A 21,723-nucleotide genomic window follows, 5' to 3' on the forward strand; every position below is an offset into this window, starting at 1 on the left:
TATGATGTTGCCAATGATCTTTTAGAATTTGATGATAAAAGAGTTGATCTACAAAGGAGAATTCTTGGTTATCTAGACAAGTACAAGAGTGTTAAATTTGATTTGTTCCCACATAATTTAGGTAAAAAGAATAAATTAAAAAGTAAGGAGGAATGGGCCCAAGAATTAGATGACCTATTTTATCTAAGGATGAATAGATTCATAAATGAAAGAGAAAACAACATGATATTCTACTATTTAATTGGCCAAATGACACACTTTTTGACAAGTGGATGGAAGATATCGCTCATGGTGAGTAGTTAGAAGATGCTGGAATTGATAATGATGAGGAAATGGAACAAGATGAGGTAAAAATAATTGACACATCAACAAGAGATCAAAAAGAAGAGAACAAAGGTGCACAACCAATTGCAGTTACTAGCACCGAAGTCTAGATTGATGACATGGCAGAAGAGAAAATAGATATAACTATTATCTTATTAGTTCATGATGATATACATGGAGAGCCTCAAGTAGAAGTTTTTCTGCAACAAGAAAAGCCAGATATGTCACAATCAATTCCATTGGCTACAACCTCCGAGGAGCAACAATAGTAATAAGGCCAATCATCAATTTTTTCACTCACAAAGAAATGCAACAAAAGATGTAACAGAAAATGGTCCCACCAAAAGGCGTTATGATGTAAAGTTTTTCTTGTTGTACATTTCTTTGTCTTTTATGATAGTAATGATGTAAATATTTTTTCTTAAGGACAACTTTCAGTTCTCTATACTTGAAGCTTGTTGCATCTCACCCTCTATAAGTGAGATCCCAAGGTTAGAGAAAGGGTCTGAGTATTTTTTAATTTTGCCTTGTTCAAAAGTGCAGTCAGTCCATTTTTATGTGTAGTCTTTTGAGTTTACTTTCAAGCTTTGTAATTTCATAATGTTTTCATATAAATGACAAAATCAACAAGGTATTATGAGTTTTATTGAGTTTCTATTAGTTATTATATTAGTATTTTCAAAGGATAATACAAAAGGGTACTTGCACTACATCTATGGTATCAATCTCTATCTCCATTTTATGAGTTTGTTTACTTTGAGATTAGTTAAATAAGGTTTGATTGATTGAATGCAATTTGGATAGGTTGTAAACTAATTCTATTGTTGCCTTTAATTCAAGGAGTTAAGGAAGTGCTTCAATGAATCAATAGGGTTTGTGAGTTTATAAAAGGTATATTTCATAAGAATGAGAATTAGTGAGTACAGTTGATATAATTCTTTACAAGTTATTTGAGTTAGATCCCCTGCTAATAGTTGACTCTGTGTAATAATGGATAAAGCACTGGCCATATAAATCAAAGACAAACTGAAGTAAATTTTACTACATGTATCCAATTTATATTCAAATCTAAATCAATCAAATATTATATCAAGTGTATAAGGGTGGTCATCATCTATCTATGGAAATTTATGAGTTATTGTTAGCTACTATAGCTCATCTTTGTTTCACATATATCAAAGAAATTGGACAATATCTGCTATGTCTATGGATTAAGGGTAAGAGTCAAGAAATTAATTGAATCCCTAAGGTACTCCCACCTTGGTTTGGAAGAGCCAAAAGTGTAGGAAGCAGTTGTGCTTTGTGTAGTTGGCCTAGAGACATAGTTTATTATGGTAATCATGAACATTGGATACCTCTAGGTATAATACATTTTGTTGTCTACTGGTAATAATAATCACTATTAAATTAGGAGCTAATAGGTTATATTTCCATGTAACTATTATTTCTGTTTGAGGTAAATCCTAACATATGGTTATGACATTAGGTGATAGGGTCAATATTTATCTTCTTGTTTCAAGGTGAGTTTATTCTATTTGTTTGTCTCTTGCACTTAAATTAAGAAATAAGATTTGGTATCATACATATTCACTTAACATTAATTTCATCATAATTCATATAAAATCAATTAATCAACATTAGTGAATCCACATATCCTCCTTGAGCCTAGCTCTTTTACTAACATCCATTCATCCTTTTGGGTTGTGCTAATCAGATTAGTTTAAGGGTTGGCTTGTATTCCAAAGAAATAATATGATTTGGTGAGTAATCTTTATTCCCAACATTCCTCTCCATTTTATATTATACACTATAAAAATTTTATATTGAAAGATAAAACTAAGTACTTAATATCAAACTAAATACTCTTATTCTTTGAGCTTATTGTCCTCTATATATGTATATGTAGGTGTGTATACACACAATCATACATACAGGTATATTCACACATATGTACATATATACATACATTTAAATAAATAAATAAATACATACATACATGCATAAATACATACATATATGTGTTTATGTATATGTATACACATAGATGTGTGTGTGTATGTACACACACAAGTGTGTACATATATTCTCACACTTGTATTGATTACATCACTAATCTATGACTGGAAGACAACATTGTATTTATGGATTCTGTAATAGCCCACTCAGGAACCCAAAATAAATAAATCTAATATGTTACAGAGTTTAATTTTTTTAAAAGTTTGAAAACATCAAATTAATAATCTAGAAGCAATATACATATACACAACATGTACACAAATGTAATTACAATACATATTTAATTCCTAAAGGGTTACTTCATGTTGAGTCATGTTTAAGAAAGTTTTATTAGATATTTTAAGTCTCTCTTATAATGTCCATAATCATAAAATGAATAAAAACATACATAATATCATATACACATACATAAAACAATTGATATTATATAGTACATTCATATAACATCATCTACTGCTCATGTTGCAGGGTATGCAATAATAAATACAAGTACATCAATATACAATACAATATCTCATAGGATCTCAAAACACATGATACATCAAACAAATAGAAGTCTCCAAGATAATAATAAGAATGATAATGGTACAATTGTATCAATGAGAATCAAACATCTATCAATCTTAGGGGGATCCAAATTGTAAGAAGCCACTACCACCTAACCACGTGGTCACTTGATCAGGTCCCCACTCCCTTTGTGTAGGAGAGATAATGTATGATCCACACACATATAATCAAATTATAAAATAATCCTAGGTAAGGAATCCTAATAGCCAAATCTACCTCAAGGGTAACACAAACTATTGACAAAGAAAAGAAAAGTAAAAAAGACACTCATCCAAACCAACATCTCATACCAAAATCAACAACAACCACCTCCAAATCAATGTCAAGTGTCATATGAACAATAACCAACAGATAAAAACTATCATAAAAAATAGTAAGCCACCAATCACTAACTCCAACAATAAAAACACCATTGATGAATCAATGACATTCATTAATAAAATTTAATTGTCCACAATAACTGACATCCAATCAATAAATAATAACTCACAATGAATACACCATCAAAAGTAATATCTAGCAAGTACACCACTAATAAATACACCATTAAGGGAAACTACAAAGAAAATATGAAGGAGACTCAGGCTACATACTATGGAGTGTCATCACATGAGCCAACTCTAAGTTTATCCTGACAGTCTCTTAGGACCCCGACCCCCTAGTGACTCTATGCAGAACCAAAATACCCTTTTGTGAAGATGAGGAAATTAGTCATACCTCTCAAGGTATTATCTCACTCTCCTCTGTAACCTATACAAGCACTCAAGGCATGGATGAGAAATAATCTCTAACTTACCTTTTTAACTTATCTCAAGGCATGGGAGAGGAAAGTATTTTAATCACTATGTTATTACTTGTTACACAACACTTTGGGCCTCAACCCCATTGAAAGACACTCCCATAGACATGCACCAAGTCTATCTTCCCAAAAATCACAAACCACAATTGTGTCTAATACCACAAAAGTAATATTGATCAAATTTGGTTCCTTAACATGAAACCCAAATTCTTATAAATGTTCATCAAACAAAATTTCATGAAAAAATATTAATTTATATCATAAAGTACATCATGACATCTATTCAAATAATCATAAAAGAAGTCTCACAAATGGCTCTAGTGCACATCCTAACTTGGCCAACTAAACAACCCACATAGAAAAACTATCACAAAATAAACATCACAAGAATATAAATAAAATATTTGAGAAAAGACATAGTTTTCAGCCATATGATTTAATTCCATGTTGTTTAGTTTGAGTCATAAAGATGTGTTTAAAAAATAAAGTGAGAATATACATGTTAATATAAATTGCTATGCTAATATACTTATTTAAATCAATAAGTATTTGAGAGTCAAATCTCTTTGTATTAGAGTAATAAAGTATTTTCTTATTAATTAAATCACATTGATTTAATTATTAAGTCACTTATTATCTCTAGCTTATTTAAGCTAAACTTTGGACATATAATAATTAATTATTTTACTAATTATTGTCATGCAACCTAGGTTAGTTACTTGTTAGAGTTTTGACCTCCTTTTATATAGATTGATCTCTTTGTAATTTATTCATTCACTTTTGATAATAGCAATCTCTCTTTTTTCTCATCAAGAATGTCTCAACTATGAATCTAGGAATTCCAACCTCCATAGATTTTTCTTCTCTCTTTCTCTGATAGGTGTTTGCATACAAGAAATTCTTCAAAGCTATGGGGGTGATCTTTCATCAACTTCAACATGGTATTAGAGCTCTAGATATGTATGCCCCTATTTTATTTATGAGAGGGTTGTCTTGGCTTTCAGATCTATGCTTTTTTAGAGGGTTTCATTTTTTAGACTTTTTTTTTGTATTGGATCTGAGGTTTACCCTTTTTGATGCACTTTGAGTCCAAATGAACCTCACTGTTGAGCTTAGAGTACCCAAAAACTCCTATTTTCATATAAAATCTGTCCAATTTAGACACAGTTGAAATTAGAGGCAAAAAAATATTGCTCTTAGATTGGGCACGTTGCTTGAGGTGGTGATTTAAAGAATTTTTGGTATGGAAATCAAGATTGTTTGACCTATGAATCAATTTTTTTGACACAAAAATTGAGATTTGTTGGCACAAAAACCACAACTTTTTGGCACACAAATTCAGATTTTTTGGTATGAAAATCAAAATTTTTGACACACAAATTGAGATTTATTGGCATGAAAATTGATGTAATTTTGGTTCAAAACTAACATGTTTCCTGAGGTAATTTTGGTACCAGTGGCTATGCTTCATGAGAAATTTTGGCATGAATCCTAAGGCAGTAAATATTTTTATCCCTTCAAGCTTTGTTTTGACCTATATGTAGTTTTTTGGCTATAACTTGCTCATCCACACTTTGTTTTTCATGAAAAATATATCACCAGAAAGCTAGTTCTGAGTCCATTGTGATGGTGTAATTTATTTGGACTTTTGATGCTATCTAGTTTCCATTCCATGTAGTCAAAGTTAGATGTTTTATTTTACACTCTAGGAAACATATCTTGTGACATTCTATTTTCCAGATTCTACTATAAGCACATCCCATTCAATTTATTGATTTTTTGCATTTTGGTGGATATCTTGGTTATTTTAGGTCCAAAGATCAATTTTGTTGCTTTAGATGATTTTTCATGGGTCATACTATCTCTTGTATCAGCGTTATGTCTCTTTTGATCTTTGTTGACATCTTGTTGTAGTATTTTCACAAACACACTAAGATAAAGTGCCCCTCCAAATAAACCTCATTGTTGAGCTTAGAGTACCCAAAAAACCCTATTTTCATATAAAATTTGTCCAATTTAGACACAATTGAAATTAGAGGCAAAAAAAATATTGCTCTCAGATTGCGCACATTTCTTGAGGTGGCGATTTAAAGATTTTTTGGTACGGAAATCAAGATTGTTCAACCTATGAATCAATGTTTTTGACACAAAAATTGAGATTTTTTGGCACAAAAACCACAACTTTTTGGCACACAAATTCAGATTTTTTGGTATGAAAATCAAGATTTTTGACACACAAATTGAGATTTATTGGCATGAAAATTGATGTAATTTTGGTTCAAAACTAACATGTTTCCTAAGGTAATTTTGGTACCAGTGGCTATGCTTCATGAGACATTTTGGCATGAATCCTGAGGCAATAAATATTTTTATCCTTTCAAGCTTTGTTTTGACCTATATGTAGTTTTTTGGCTATAACTTGCTCATCCATACTTCATTTTTCATGAAAAAGATATCACTAGAAAGCTAGTTTTAAGTCCATTGTGATGGTGTAATTTATTTGGACTTTTGATGCTATTTGGTTTCCATTACATGTAGTCAAAGTTAGAGGTTCTATTTGCACTATAGGAGACATCTCTTGCGACATTCTATTTTCCAGATTCTACTATAGGCACATCCCATTCAATTTATTGTTTTTTGCATTCTGGTGGATATCTTGGGTATTTTAGGTCAAAAGATCAATTTTGTTGATTTAGATGATTTTTCATGGGTCGTACTATCTCTTGTATTAGCATTATGTCTCTTTTGATCTTTGCTGACATCTTGTTGTAGTATTTTCACAAACACACTGAGATAAAGTGCCCCTCTATTGAATTTTAGGATCTTGCACATCTTTGTGTTTTGTTGTACTCACACTATATTATAAAGTATCTTTGGGGGTTTCATGTTTTCCATATTGACCATCTTCATTTTTCAAGTAAGTGTTCATTCCATGATGTTAGCCTCATGATGTGTCGATAACACGTGTAATTATAAGTATTTTTACTTCTTTTGCACTCTTGATGTTCCTAGTTCTTCTTTTTGTAGGAGATATTGCATTTAGTTTTAGTGTTCATGTCTTACCTCTTTGCATTACAAGGGGTTATGTTGGTTCTATTTATTTCTTGGTTTAATGGAGTGATCTATGTATTCAATATTTGATCGTATGTACTAATTGATTTTAGTGGCTGGATACCTATGCATTTTAGTGTGATGGATCAATTATCATATAGACATTGTTTCATTCCTATTTTTGGAGGCCATGAAGATACCTTCCATCTTTGATTGATTAGCTCACCAGAATTAGTCTTCTCTACCTAGATAGGTTCTATATAGTGGAAACTAGTACATTTTGGAAAATACATGACTACATGATTAAAAATTTTAGTCACACCACTAAAATTTTTGGTCACATGATTAAAGTTGATCACATTCTACTATTTCTTTATAATTTACAACTATAAGTGACTAAATAAGTGACTAATTTAGTTATCAGATAAAATCATAAGATCAACCACTAAATAAACTACCAAATAAATGAGTAAATAGATGACTAAAAATATACTCACTAATAACTAGTCACCTAAATAAAAACAACTAAATAAACTACTAAATAAATGACAAAATAGGTAATCAATAATAATCATTGAATAAAAAAAAAAAGAATGAATACAATAGTTTTACTCATGTTTATAATAACATTTGATAAAATAATCGTAGACTAATATATGAATTAGAGGTTCCATTTCACTAGAAATGTTTATTCGTCAATAGGATTATTGCATGAAATCTGTGTAAAATTGACTCATGCAATAATTATGGATTTCAGGTGATTTTAAAATCAAATATTGATAAATACTATTTAAGTATATTATAATAATTATGACAAGCTTTGAATCTTCAAAATAGTTTCCTAATACATTAAAGGAAAATCTTTTAGATTTTTGTTATTGGTAACTGTATTTAGCTAGGAGAACAAAATTGGTGTATTATAATTCATGAGGTACATTAATAGGAGGGTATTATCACAAGATATTCATTGTCATTCAAAAGTTCAAAATTCTTGATCTTGTGAAAGAATTGGACACTTTTATTCATTGTATAATCAATTCAATATATTGATTGATGGAAAGGTCAATCAAAATCTTTTGAAGTGATATAGGGAAGCGGGTTTTTTTTTACTAGGGTTTCAAATTATCTTTGAGATTCCTTGCATACAACTCTCTGTCTGAGCTTTCTTTTTGTTTTCTCCACCTATCAAACTGCATTTACTGTAGGAGTTTTTAGGCTAGTTTATAATGACCTCGACCAGTGGTGACCCAATTGTTGATACTGGTGTTCACACTGCTGATTCATAAAGCCATGGAGCCTCCATTGAAAAAAAGTCCTCACAAATTCATCCCAAAGGTCTTTCATGAGGTAATCCTAATATTTTCATTCCTTTGTAAGAATTTAATGCTGTTTGTGATTGGTTAGAGAAACATACCTTAATAGGGTATTTTGTGGGTAGGACTCCTGCTAAAGCTATGCTCCAAGAATAGGATAACAAGAGCTGGACTCCTCATGGAGTCTGCCTTGAAACTATGCAAAACCTTACCAAAGGGTTTTTTAATTTTGTTTTGCCAACCTATCATAGGCAGATGCAATTTTTAGCAATTGTCCTTGGTCTGTACATTCTTCCCTACTTGTTTTTCAAAGATGGTCAAGAGATTTCACTGTATCTAACAACAAAAAGTTTAGGGTTCTTGTGTGGGTAGAGTTTCTAGGTTTATCCTTGCCATGTTGGCCTTTTATTGAGTCTAATGTCAATACTCTTGGGAAACTTATTACAAAGGAACATGAATTTTTTTTCAATGATCATCCTCAGAAATGTGTTTGTGTTGACGTTGATCTCTCCAAGGATCTTAAGGACTCTATGGAGATACATATTGGTTCCCAAACCTTCTCTTAGAAGGTGCTTTATTTGAACCTTCCTAACACCTGTTATAGGTTCCAGTCAATAGAACACAAGATTAGGGATTTCCCTTTGGCTATGCCTAGGGTTAAACCCCTGCCTAAAGAGACCCCTATCAAACTAGTAGAAGGGAAGAAAAAAGAAGAATGGACTACTATTGGGTACAAGGGCAAGGATCCCTTGGCTCCTAAATAGTCATCTATGAATCTCATTTTGGTTCCTCCTATTTCAATAGGAGTGCAAACCTTGACCATTTTAGGAATACAAGAAGCTTTTTTAGAACCAAACCCTAGTGTTTCATAGGTTTCAAACCCTGGTTCACAAGGGATCAAGGCAACCACTAGGGCTAACACCTTGGTTGTGATTCACACCCCTCTTGCTACTTCCTCCATTGTGAATCAGAATGTGCGACCTTCTCACAGTCCTCCCAAACATGTTGAGAAACTAGAGGAGAATGTCAAGCCATTAGTCCAAAGGATTTTCCTTTTGGCTTTAAGCAAGTTTCAATTTTCTTGCAAAATAACTACTCCTCTCTTGAGGATGAGGAAGATATGGAAGAATTTTCATGAATTTTTTTTATCATGGAATGTGCGAGGTCTTATAGACCTCTCCATAAAGTACTATGTTAGGGATACCCATCATAGAGTTGGTAATTTTAATTTTCTCTATATGCAAGAAGTTGAGATCTCTGGTTTCATGCTTTTCTCTACATGTTGCATCATTTGGCCAGATGGCATTATGTTTTCCTCTCAGCACAATTTTGGTAGAGGCGGTGTAGTTACTCTTCTATCACTTCATCTCCATTCTACTATTATTTTGCACAGTTCTGACCCCATGCAAAAAATCATTTGGCTTTTTCTTTCTATTAACAATCATTCTTTTGGAATTGTTAATGTTTATGCTTCCAATGATGCTGTGGAAAGATCTCAATTATGGCATTGGATGGCTGACAACTTGTCTTCAACTACTTGGGTTATGTGTGGTGACTTCAATATGGTTAAGGTGGCCTTTGACAAAGATGAAATTTTGACTTTTCACTAGATAGCTAGGGAAAGGGAAGCCTTGTGCTGCATGCATAATAAATTGGGCCTTTTTGATCTCAATACTAACCATTGCCAGCGTAGTGGGGTTTGGCATACTTGGTCCAACTTTTGAGCTAGCTCTGATCACATTTAAAAATGTCTTGAACATGCCATAATTAGTGCACAATATTTTTTCTCCTTTTCTAAGGATCAAGATTTACCTCTCATTTCCTTACTAGATGTGACATTATTAGACCACTATCCCATTTATTTTGCTATTTTGTGGTGCACATCTATCCAGCGAGTTGTCAAGACTCAATTTTTCCTCAATAAGTTAGTGTTGATGCATGTTTCCACTATTTCTCATATTCTACATGTCTAGAATTTGGAGCCACATCTGCATTCTTATAAAAGGTGGATTTAGTGGTGGAATGACACCATTACTAGAACTAGTCAATTTATGTGCATCTATGGGCAGCAATTAGCAGTTTTTAGAAGGCGGTCCTATGAAACCACTACCACTACTCTCAAGAAATCTTTTGAGACTCTCACCCTTAACCCTTTTGATGTTGATTTGCAAATTCAACTTGCCAAACTATGCTTTGACAAACAAGTTGCAAATAATTATGTTTCTCAAGGGGCCCAAATCAAAGCTCGTCTCCATTGGTTGGAGGTTGGCGATAAAGTTTCAAAGGAAGTTTTTGCTGGCTCTTCAAGTGTGTCATACCAATTTTGGGATTAAAAAAATCAAACAAGGCACTTCTACTCTCTTGAGTCTCCTTGACATCCTACAAGCTTTTTTACACCATTAAGAAAATGTGTTTTCTTAGTAGGAAAATTTGGTTGCTCAGGAGGAAGCCCTCAAAAAGTGTATTTCTAATACTCCAAACTACCTAGTGGTTGAGCAATTTTCTTTCTGTGAGGAACTTCTCACCATCCAAGGCCTTTAAGAGGTAGTTTTCTCCATGGATGATGACAAGTCCCCTGGGTGTGATGGGTTTCCTTGTGAATTTCACAAACACCTCTTGAAGTATGTTAGTCCCAACTTGCACAAAGTTTATCTTGAAGCCTGCCATTCCAAAATCCTTGGCACTATTATCAACAAAGGAAACATCAAATTCATACCTAAAGCTAGTGATCTTGAGGATATTTGTAATTGATAGCCCATTACCCTTCTTGTAAGAATTTGGTATAGCTTTGATACCATATAAGAATTTATCTAAGACAAGAATTCAATGCCAAGATCAAGAAGCTTGGTAGATAGCACAAGAGAGGCAAATGATGATAAAATGAGAATGGATATTCAAATGATTGGATCACAGATAATTGGGTATTAGATATCTGGATGAATACATTATAGAAGTGCCTTGTATATAAACGAAACTAATATGACACAGATTCAACAAGGAGATAAGAATAACAACTAAGCACATGTCCACCAAGAGTGGATTATCTTCCATTGTGCATGAATGTTTGTGTGACAATGAGAGGATAAGAATACAAAGGTGTATCTCGTAAAGAGATGTAATAGACAACATGTGCTCAATTAGAGTGGAAACTACTATGTTGTCAACATGACAACTCATATGAATATGCAAACTCCTAGGTGTCTACATGACAACTAATATGCTAATGCATCAACCTAAGTAAACTTAAGTAAAGTGTAATTGGTAAATACTTAAATATACCAACACTTCATAATGTGTCTTATAAGATTATTGCTAAGGAAATTTCTCTTAAAATTTTCTATCTACTTCCTTTAATTATATGAGTAGAGCAAACTAGCTTTATCAAATCCAGGTATATTCTTGACAACATCATTACTATCTGGGAAAGTGTGGAGTGGGATCGCAAGTCCAAGCAGTCATCTATTTTTTCAAAAATTGATTTCACTAAAGCTTATGAATAGATTGAATGACTTTTCATTTTGGCTATGCTCCAGGCTCTTGGTTTTGGTCCAAATTTTCTACAATCTATGGAGATGCTAATTTTTGCATTACTACCAATAAATATCAATTTGACTCCTTTGGGATTTTTTGTTCCATCAGGTAGGGTTGCCCTCTAGCTCCAATGTTATATGTTCTTGCTACTGAAGGGTTCAGTTGTTAGACCACTCTATCTCTTCAAGTTTGGTTCATGGAATTTCTTTGCTAGATTCCTCTTCCTATTTGGTCAATGGTCATTTTGTTGATGATTATTTTCTCACCCTTTTGGAGGATGAAGAAAACATCAATAATGCCTTGAATTGCCTTGACACTTTTTGTCAAGCTTTTGGCTCTGCTATTCAATGACATAAAATGCTCTGTTATCGCTTGTCTTTTTTGCCAACTCCACCTTGTCTTAACTAGTTTGAATGGAAATGGGTCACACATGGGGATATTTTCTACTTTCTAGGCATTCCTTTTGCCTTTTAAGCTTTGCCAGTGGATTTGTGGAATGCTATGCTTTCCAAGATTATGAAGAAGCTGGACTATTGGCTTACAAAACCACTTTCTCTTGCGAGAAAATTCTAGATTTTCTCTAAAGTTCTTGCAGCTATGCATGGATATTATTCTTCCTATTGATCTCCTTCTAAAGCCTCCTATTAGAAATTAGAGTGATTGCTCCATGATTTTCTTTGGGCCTCCAGTTTTGACCATCATGGCTTTCACAAAGTTGCTTGGTATTTTTTTTGTCTCCCCAAAGAGTTTGGAGCCCATGGCCTTTCCTCCACATAGAAGCAAAGCCTTTCTCTTTTTGGAAAATGTATTATTCATTCCATCATTGGAGATGAAGCTTGGAAGATTCTAGTTTAGCATTGCATCTTGTCTAGGTTTCCTATTAACAGACTTGCATGGAAGTGGATTAGCTTTGAAACCCTTCTCATTATATGAGAACCCATGAAAATACATGGCTTTTTTGTTATCAAGAGCTTATGGAAAGCCTAGGAGACTGTAAAGCCTTGGCTTCACTAGTCTAGTGATGAGTTTCGTGATGGGCTCTCTTTGAACCAACAAAACATTTGGCGATCTCCTATGTTTGCCATCCAAGGTATTCCCCTAGCCAAGACTCAAGGTGCTAGTGCTCTGCATTTTTCAAATGTGGCATGAAGACTCCTAAATATATTTTATCTAGGGTCTTCATGAATCCCAGATCCTAGGAAGATATGCAAGTCTAATTTCATCTTGCCCATTCAGATCAACATACTTTTGACTTGTTGCTTTTTGTTATTCTAGGGCACATAATTCATAAAGTGAGTAGCTAGTCTATTTGCCCATGGTGGACTAATTGGAAGTGGTATCCTACCACTCCCTTCATGAGCTACAAGCCAGGTTTTGGATATTGATGTCTTTCTCCCCATCTACCGATGGTGGATGCCCTCAATTAGAGACGACATTTGCAATCTTCCCTTTCTTAGTAGAGAAAGTGATTTGACACTATTTGGAGTTCCATTACAAAACCCAAGATTGCTCATTTTTCTTGGTGCCTAGATTTTAAAGGTCTTCCCCTTGGGCCTTAGCTTATGCATATTGAGGTTTCAAATCCTTGGTGTCCATTTTGTGGCCAACTAGAATATTTCCTGCATATTTTTTGGTTTTGTAGACATGCTTGAAAATATTGGCATTGGATTCATGATTTCTTTTAGTTGTTTGAGCTTGAAAATATTGGCACTGGATTCACGATTTCTTTTAGTTTTTTTAGCTTGAACCTTTTTCTTGGCATATGGTTATTTTGCATGATTCCCCCAAGTTCCCTAGAAAATTTACCTAGATTTGGCATACTTTTAGGATGGGAATTTTTTCCACTTTGTAGAAAGATAGAAATTTTGTTCTTTTCACTCATAGTTTCCTTGATATAAATATTGCTATGTACACTAAAGCATGCATTTGTAATAATGTAGTGATGTCGATCCAAGTGCAAGCCAACAAGGTGGCTCGGGAGGTGGACCACCTACAAGAGCTTCTCTCACTAGGGAAATGCCCATTGTATGGTTGCCAAAGTGCCTCTAAATACCTCTGCTGATACCATGGCCATTGCCAGAGGCATAGTTCTTTGGGCTGCCGCTCACATATGCCATATTTGTAGGCTTCCTGCCACTGCTCTCCTAGTGGTGGTGATGATGGTTGGTGTCGTTGCTCAATTTTTGTGCCTCGTGGTGGCACAGGCTGGTCCTTAGGCCCAATGGATCCTCTTCTTGGTCCTTAGTGTGTGGTTTTTGGAAAGTGGCCCATTTTTCTACAATTGGCCATTTCACCTCCATGACATGATACAAAGGATGCTAACCGGGTCTCTAAGGATGCTACTGACAACTTGACTATTCCCAGCTTGCCTACCAATCCCAGGGATGATTAGGGATTTCATGATTGGGATAAACTACCCCCCTCAGCTTGCACTACTTTAGCTTCCTGAGGGTTGCTTCTTATATGTTTTTTTTTTGATGAATAGTTGTTGATTCTAACTTTAGCCATGTGAACTCTTGTGGGGTGATCTTGTATCCCGCGACCCCATTTTTGTGAATTGTAATCTTAGTATATTATTTATTAATAGAAAAGGAATATTTATAAAAACAAATACATATTGACCATGTCTTATAGTTATCTAATTTTGTTCCATGTTACCATGCATGGGAATGATATTAATTTCTAATTTTATGTAACTAATTTGCCAACCTAAAATCTAGGGCTCCTTTTCACTAATACTATTACATAAGAGTGTAATTTAATATGTCTTTTAAAATGTAATTAATGTTTTATCTTAAATATTTTAATTATTATTTTAATTATTTTTAAATAAAAATTAAAACCATTTCAAGTGTCTTAAATTGAAATTAAGACCATTAGTAATAATATTTTTTATATTGATTAATTGACTTTAAGTTTGATATTTTGAAATAAGTTTTTATAACAAATTTCTTTAAATGTTGATAATCAGTGATTAGTTTATAAAATATCATTATAAATTAATTGATTTAATTATAACTATCAAATGTATAATTGATGATAATTGATCAACTTTAAATATGATATATATTTAGAAAAGTTGTATCAAATGTATAGTTGATAATAATAATAACTCATTATAGGGTTAAGTGCACCAAGTTTTGGTACCAAAAGTGGGGTATAAGTGGCCACTTTTTTTTGTTTTGTTTTTTGAAATCATTAAATTTTGAACTTCGATGAGGGTTTGAAGATAGTTACGCTCAAAATTTTAAGATATGAAAAAAATAAAAGTCTTAGTCCTTTGAATCTAGTTTTTAAACTACTAATTTTTGTTTTCAAAATGGTTTAGTTTTAGGCCTGTAAAAAATGGGGCCATAGAAAGAGGTATTGTTTTTATAGAAAAAGCATAAAATAGTGCAAAGTTTTCCCCCCCTAAAACTTTAACTTTTATTTTGAAACTATTTAATTGCTCTTGTCAAAAGTTACCAAACACCATGTAGTTTAGCACAAAATTTTTGCATAATTTTATATTTTATATTTCTTTTAATGAATTTTGTTAGTGGACACATCCCAAAAATGTGAAATATCTATGTGTTCCCCTAGAAATTATTGAAAACTAATCCAAAATAAAAAAACTTATTTTTTTCAAATGTGTAGAATGGAGTCTAGTTTCTAAAAAACTAAATTATTGCAAAATTCAATGAACGAGCTAAAATCTACACCCCAGTATATGTTGGTTTTTGAGAGAAAGTGGACATACATTCAAAATATAATATAGTTGAAAGGCTTGACATAATATAAATGTGAAATAAATTATATGGTTATATAGCTAACACAGAGATCTATAATACTATGTAACCTAATTTTATCGATTCTCAACCATAGGGAAACTTGAAGGAGAGCATAGAAGGAAAAATAAGCATTTTTTGTACGCTTGTTGCAAAACACATCTCAGACAAGTTTAGAGCCTCCAAACCTTTGGGTTAGATCTCCAAGGAAAATCAAAGCCTTAGGCTTGGTGGTATCCAATGCTTTAGACAGTGCATGAGCACAATAGTGCATGCATGCTATTTAAAGAATTTTAAAATTCAAGGCTTAATAGTGTGTACACGCTATAGTGTATGTGTGCTATAGTGTGTGCATGCTATTTAAACCTTTTTTAAATTGAAGGCTTAAATAGTGCATACACACTATAGTGGACATGCACTACAATTTGTACATACTATTTAAGCCTTCAATTTTAATAGAGAGGATGGATAAGGAGAGAGTGAGAGAGGGTAAAGAGTGGGGGAGAGAGTAGAGGATGGGAAGAGAGTAGGGGACATGATGTAGGGTGATAGAGAAGAATAGAAAGAGAGAAGGGAATGGGTAAAGAACATAGGGGAGAGAGAGAGAGAGAGAGAGAGAGAGAGAGAGAGAGAGAGAGAGAGAGGGGGGGGGGGGGAGGAGGGAGGGAGAGAGAGAGAGGAATAGGGGTTCAAAGTGTACATTAGATATGATGCATATAAAAAGAGAGAGGGACAGAATATTGGATGATAGAGAGAGAGGGAGAGAAAGATAGAGAGGGGAGAGAGAGAGGGAGAGGGAGAGGGAGGGTGTGTGAGAGGGAGGGAGGGAGGGAGAGAGGGAGAGAGGGAGAGACTAATAGGGAGTAGAGGATGGGGGTTCAAAGAGTACATGGGATAGGATGCATAGAAAGAGAGAGAGAGAGAGAGAGAGAGAGAGAGAGAGAGAGAGAGAGAGAGAGAGAGAGAGAGAGAGAGAGAGAGAGAGAGAGAGAGAGAGGTAAAGAGTATGAGATAGGATGCAAAGAAAGAGAGAGAGGATGGGGGAGGGAGGAAGGGAGAGAGAGATAGGATGTGAGAGAGAGAGGGGGGGAGAGAGGGAGGGAGGGAGAGAGAGGATGGGGTTTGGAGAGAGGGAGGGAGAAATGAAGAGAGAGAATAAAGGGAGAGAGAGGGGAGAGAATAAGGGTTTCTATTATTTTATGTGATTTCCAATAGTGTGTACTTGCTATTACGAATTCCATTTCTCCATAGTGCATGCTATTAACAATTACATTTTTCTATAGTGCGTATGTGCTATGGCTTGGGCTCAACAAGCCTATACCTAGGCCATAATGCATATGCGCTATTGGAAACTTTGAAGGAACATAAGTGTCATCTTTTTGGTGCATTTTCCCATAGAAAATAAATAATAAGTGAATTTTGATAAGTTTTAAATATGATATATTTTTAGCAAAGTTAATAATATATTAAATCTGATACACATGCACAATTTTCTTTCTATTAGGTGGCAATGGTAGAGGAATTGTAGGAATTGAAAACATCATCTTTTGGCACTTTTAGCATGGAGTTACATTTCTAAAAGTTTTTATTTGCAAGAAGTTTTAGGATGACAAAGGAAGCACATCAAAGTTACAAAAAAATCAATAGTTGACTGAAGAGGATTTGGGTGGTTTCATAGTTGCATCTCATGGTTTGGATGGTTATGTAATTGCATCTCGTAGTTTGGGTGGTTTTTTAGTTGCATCTTTCTAGGCATTGAAGTGAACTTTCCCAGTTAGGTTACTTTAACCCATTTTCATCCACCTTTGGTAGCATTTTGATAGTTAATCTGCACTCTACCATTTTCTTTTAGTGTTATGGTAGAGTTTCACAATCTTTTCCTATAAAATTATTGGGAACTCCAATAAAGCTTTTGAATTTCCTTGCAATGATTTTCTTCTTCTAATGTTTCATATTATTATGGTTATTGTTTTAATGCATTATCTAACTCTGTATTTGTCTCATTCTGCATACTCAGTTATAGTGCATTGCTTCAATAAAGTTAGGAAAATGAAGGTAGCTAGAGCATTTGAACCCTATTGTATGTCCGAGTCTAGTTAATTTATCATGTTAAAGGAAGATGGTTGTAAGATATAGCTTGGAGAGTTAAAATTTATTCATTTGTAAGTATGGCTTCCTTAACTTTGAAGCTATTTTTTTCTAAGCTTATTATTTTATGGAAACTACAATAAACTTTATAGACTTTTCCTCTATTTTGAAGGTGAGAGGGTTGTCTTTTAATTTCGTTTCTATACTTTTTATTTTGGTTTAAATGGATATTGAACATTGGCACTGACATCATTTTTGGTATTTTAGGACGCCTTCATATCATGGAAGACATGTATTTCCAATGGATCTCATTTAGGTGTTTTGTTATCATTATTTCCTTTCTAGACTATTTTGGGCTTGGAAATTACAATGAATTAATGCTCTTTCATCTGACATGCAAGTCATATGTGGAATTTCACCATCAACTTATGGTGGAAGAGATGGGTCTGAAGGTGGATGTAGTTGGGTTCAATGTTGCAATTGAGGAAGCTAGAGAAAAATAAAGAAGCTCTTAAGGTATAACTTTTCTTTATTACTATACTATTTGTTTGGACAAAAGATAATTTGCTTAAATGTGAATAATTAACATTAAAGCTACTTTCTATAAATTATTTGAAAATTTTATTTGGATTGATAGCTAAATGAATCCACACTAAAGCTACTTTCTAAATACGATTTAATTAAATTCTATGTTTTTATAGCTAAATGAAAGGGCTTTGGTTGAGTATAAGCTTTAATATATTAGAATTGAAATTCTAATATCAAAACTAGCATTACTAAAAAAATTATAATAAGAGCTCACAACTATCAAGTTGGTTTCATACTACTATAATTATACAACACTGACATCCAAAATGGAATATAAATATCAAGGGAGGGTTTCTAAAGATATGTGTTAGGATTAACCATAGACATAAATAAAAATTACATACAAATATAACTAATATCAAAAAATAATAAATCACAGAGAAGAGAACACAAGACACCAAGATTTAACATGGTTCACCCAATCCCTGGGCTATGTCCACCAAATAACAAGTCCAATATTATTATGATCTAGTGATTACAACCTAATTACAATCCATAATCCCTTATAGCTCAATACCACTACAAGAAAAATTTTTCACATCACACCTTATGAAAAGTCCTCAGCCTAAGCTCTTTTATAGTAGTATTTTTATTGCTTTAAGGTTATAATTAATTATCATGTGTTGGCCCAAAATCCTTATAAAATAGGGCCCAATTTTTTTCTAAGGTGATGCCCTGAACCCCAAAGAATTATGAAGTATGTATAGTACTTCCCTAATCAGTCACTAAAAACTAATAATCTCCCACTTGAGACTAATTAGCCTATACTCTAGACAAAAATCTCCCACTTGGAGACTGATCTTATAGCAATACCACTACCACATGAGGCTCCCATTGGATCAAACCACCCTGGACTCTCCTGTTCATTTATTCTATTCAGTCTACAAGACCAACCAAAGATGAAGAGGAGTTCAAATTCTCCCTTGTCACTACCTTTATAAACATATCTATTGAATTTTCATCTATACGTATCTTGTTCATTTTTAATAGTCTATCATCCAAAATTGGTCGAATGAAATGGTAGGACAACTGTATATGTTTTGTCTTTGAATGCAGAGATGAATTCTTCACAATGTGAATGCCACTTTAACTATCTATAAACAAATTATTATCCCTTTGAGGGCATCCCAATTCTTCCACAAAGAACTAAAGTCATATCATCTCCTTGGCTATCTCTGTAGTAGCAACATACTCTGCCTCTATAGCAGATAACACATTAACCTTCTCTAACCTATAAACCTAGCTCACGAATACCTCACCAAGAATAAATACATAACCTATAGTACTCCTCTTGGTATAAAAACCCCACACCAAATCTGAGTCAACATATCCCTATAAATCACTAGTAGAGCCCCCAAAATATAGACAATTACTAGATGTTCCTCTCAAATATTTGAGAATCCATTTAACTACATTCCAATACTTAGTTCATGGATAATTCATTTACTTGTTAACAAATCCCATTGCATGTGCAATATCTAGTCTTGTACATACCATAACATACATCTAGCTTCCTATAGATGAAGCATAAGGTACCTTGGACATCTTATCCTCCTTTTCTCATTTCTTTGGAAACATCTCCTTAGGCAACTTCAAATGACCAAGTAAAGGTGTGCAAACAACTTTAGCATCCTCCATAGAGAAATGTTGCAACACCTTACAACATAATCAGCCTAAGATAATGTTAATTTCCTATTCTTTCTATCTCTACAAATCTTCATACCAAGGATTTTTTTTTTCTGCCCCCAAATCCTTCATAGAAAATGAACATGCTAACTCTTCTTTTAACCCCTTAATGTCATCCATGTTAGACCCAACTACAAGCATATCATCAATATATAAATATAAAATTATGTAGCTATCATCATCCAACCTTTTGAAGTAAACAAAATTATTTGAATGACATCTACTATATCCATGCTCATGCATAAAACTATCAAATTTCATATACCATTACCAAGGTGCTTGCTTGAAGCCATATAGAATTTTCTTCAATCTGCACACTAAGTTTTTCTTACCTGTGACCTCAAATCCATGTGGTTGAGCCATATATATCTCTTCATCAAAATCACCATGAAGAAAGACTATTTTAACATCAAGCTACTCCAAATGAAAATTTTTAGTAGCCATAATACTTAAAATAGTACGATTAGAAGTCATTTTAACAACAAGAGAGAATATCTCATCAAAATCAATGCCCTTTTTTTGTGAAAATCCTTTTACAACTAACCTAGCTTTAAATATTTTCTTACCTCCACCCTCCTCTTTCAACCTGCAAATCCATTTATTCTATAAAGTCCATTTACCTATAGGCAACTTGCATAAATCCCAAGTCTTATTTTTCAGCAAAGAGTAGACTCCCATTAAATCTTAGTATCCACCTACATAGCTTCATCATAACATTCTCTTTCAATAAAATTTGTTAGTAAAATAGAGTACAAAGAAGGAGAAAATTATTTTGGAAGTCTACTTAGCCATGTTGACCATCTACCATTCATTGGGGTGTGTGGTATTTGTTGTTGCAATTGTCGTACATCATGAGGAATTGCTGGAACATTATTTTTTGGAGTATCATCTAATACAACATAATCATCTTCTTTATTCTCATGTTGCTGCAACAAATCATTGTACAACACTTTCTCATTGATTATGACATCCCTGCTTCTTACAATTTTATGATTTTCAAAATCCTAGAGCCTATAAGTAAATTCATCAATGCCATATCCAACAAATACACATATTTCTTTGACTTAGCTTCCAACTTGGTTCTATTTTCAAAATCTATATGAGAAAATGCTTCACAACCAAAGGTTTTGAGAAAAGAATAGCTCACCTTCATACCAGTCCATGCTTCCTCTAGAATACCACAACCCAAAGGAGTAGAGGAATCTCTATTAATCAAATATATAGAAGTATTAATAACATCTACCCTCATGTTTAAGGGAAACCCAACATGTAACCTCATGCTCCTTACATGTTCCATTATAGTCTTGTTCATGCGTTCAGCCACTCCATTTTCCTATGGAGTCCTTGGGATAGTTTTCTATCTATGAATACTATTAGAGGAGCAATACTATTCAAATTCATAACTGCAATACTCACCACCATTATCAGATCTAAAGTATTTTAATTTTTTACTAGCCTCATTTTCAACTAAGCATTTTCATTTCTTAAAAGTTTGAAATACATTAGATTTCTAAGAAAATAAATCCATACATTTTTAGTTGCATCATCAATAAATGTAACATAATAATGAGATCCACCAAGGGAAGATACTTGAGCTAGTCCCCATACATCTGTATGCACAAGCTCTCATCTCTCACTTTTCTTTTCCTTCCGACTCTTCACAAAACTCACTCTCTTTTGTTTTCCATACAAACAACTTTCATACAAATGCATATTAACACATTTCAAACTTGGTAAAAATTTCTTTAAATGAAGTAATTTCATACCTTTTTCACTCATGTGCCCAATTATAATTGTGCCATAACACTGTATCAAAATGTACAACAACTAATTGTTTTCCCCACTCAACTTCAATAACTATTCCTAAACATTCATTTTTCTCTAAAACAATCAAAGTAGAAGGAAAAATATGACCTATACAAAGATATATAAGGTGTCTACTTTCACACCTTTTTCTACTACAAGGGAACCTTTTGAAACCTTCTAATTTTTA

Source organism: Cupressus sempervirens, chromosome 9 (genome assembly GCF_028749045.1).
Source record: "Cupressus sempervirens isolate cs-2001-9-10 chromosome 9, ASM2874904v1, whole genome shotgun sequence".
Lineage (NCBI taxonomy): Eukaryota > Viridiplantae > Streptophyta > Pinopsida > Cupressales > Cupressaceae > Cupressus > Cupressus sempervirens.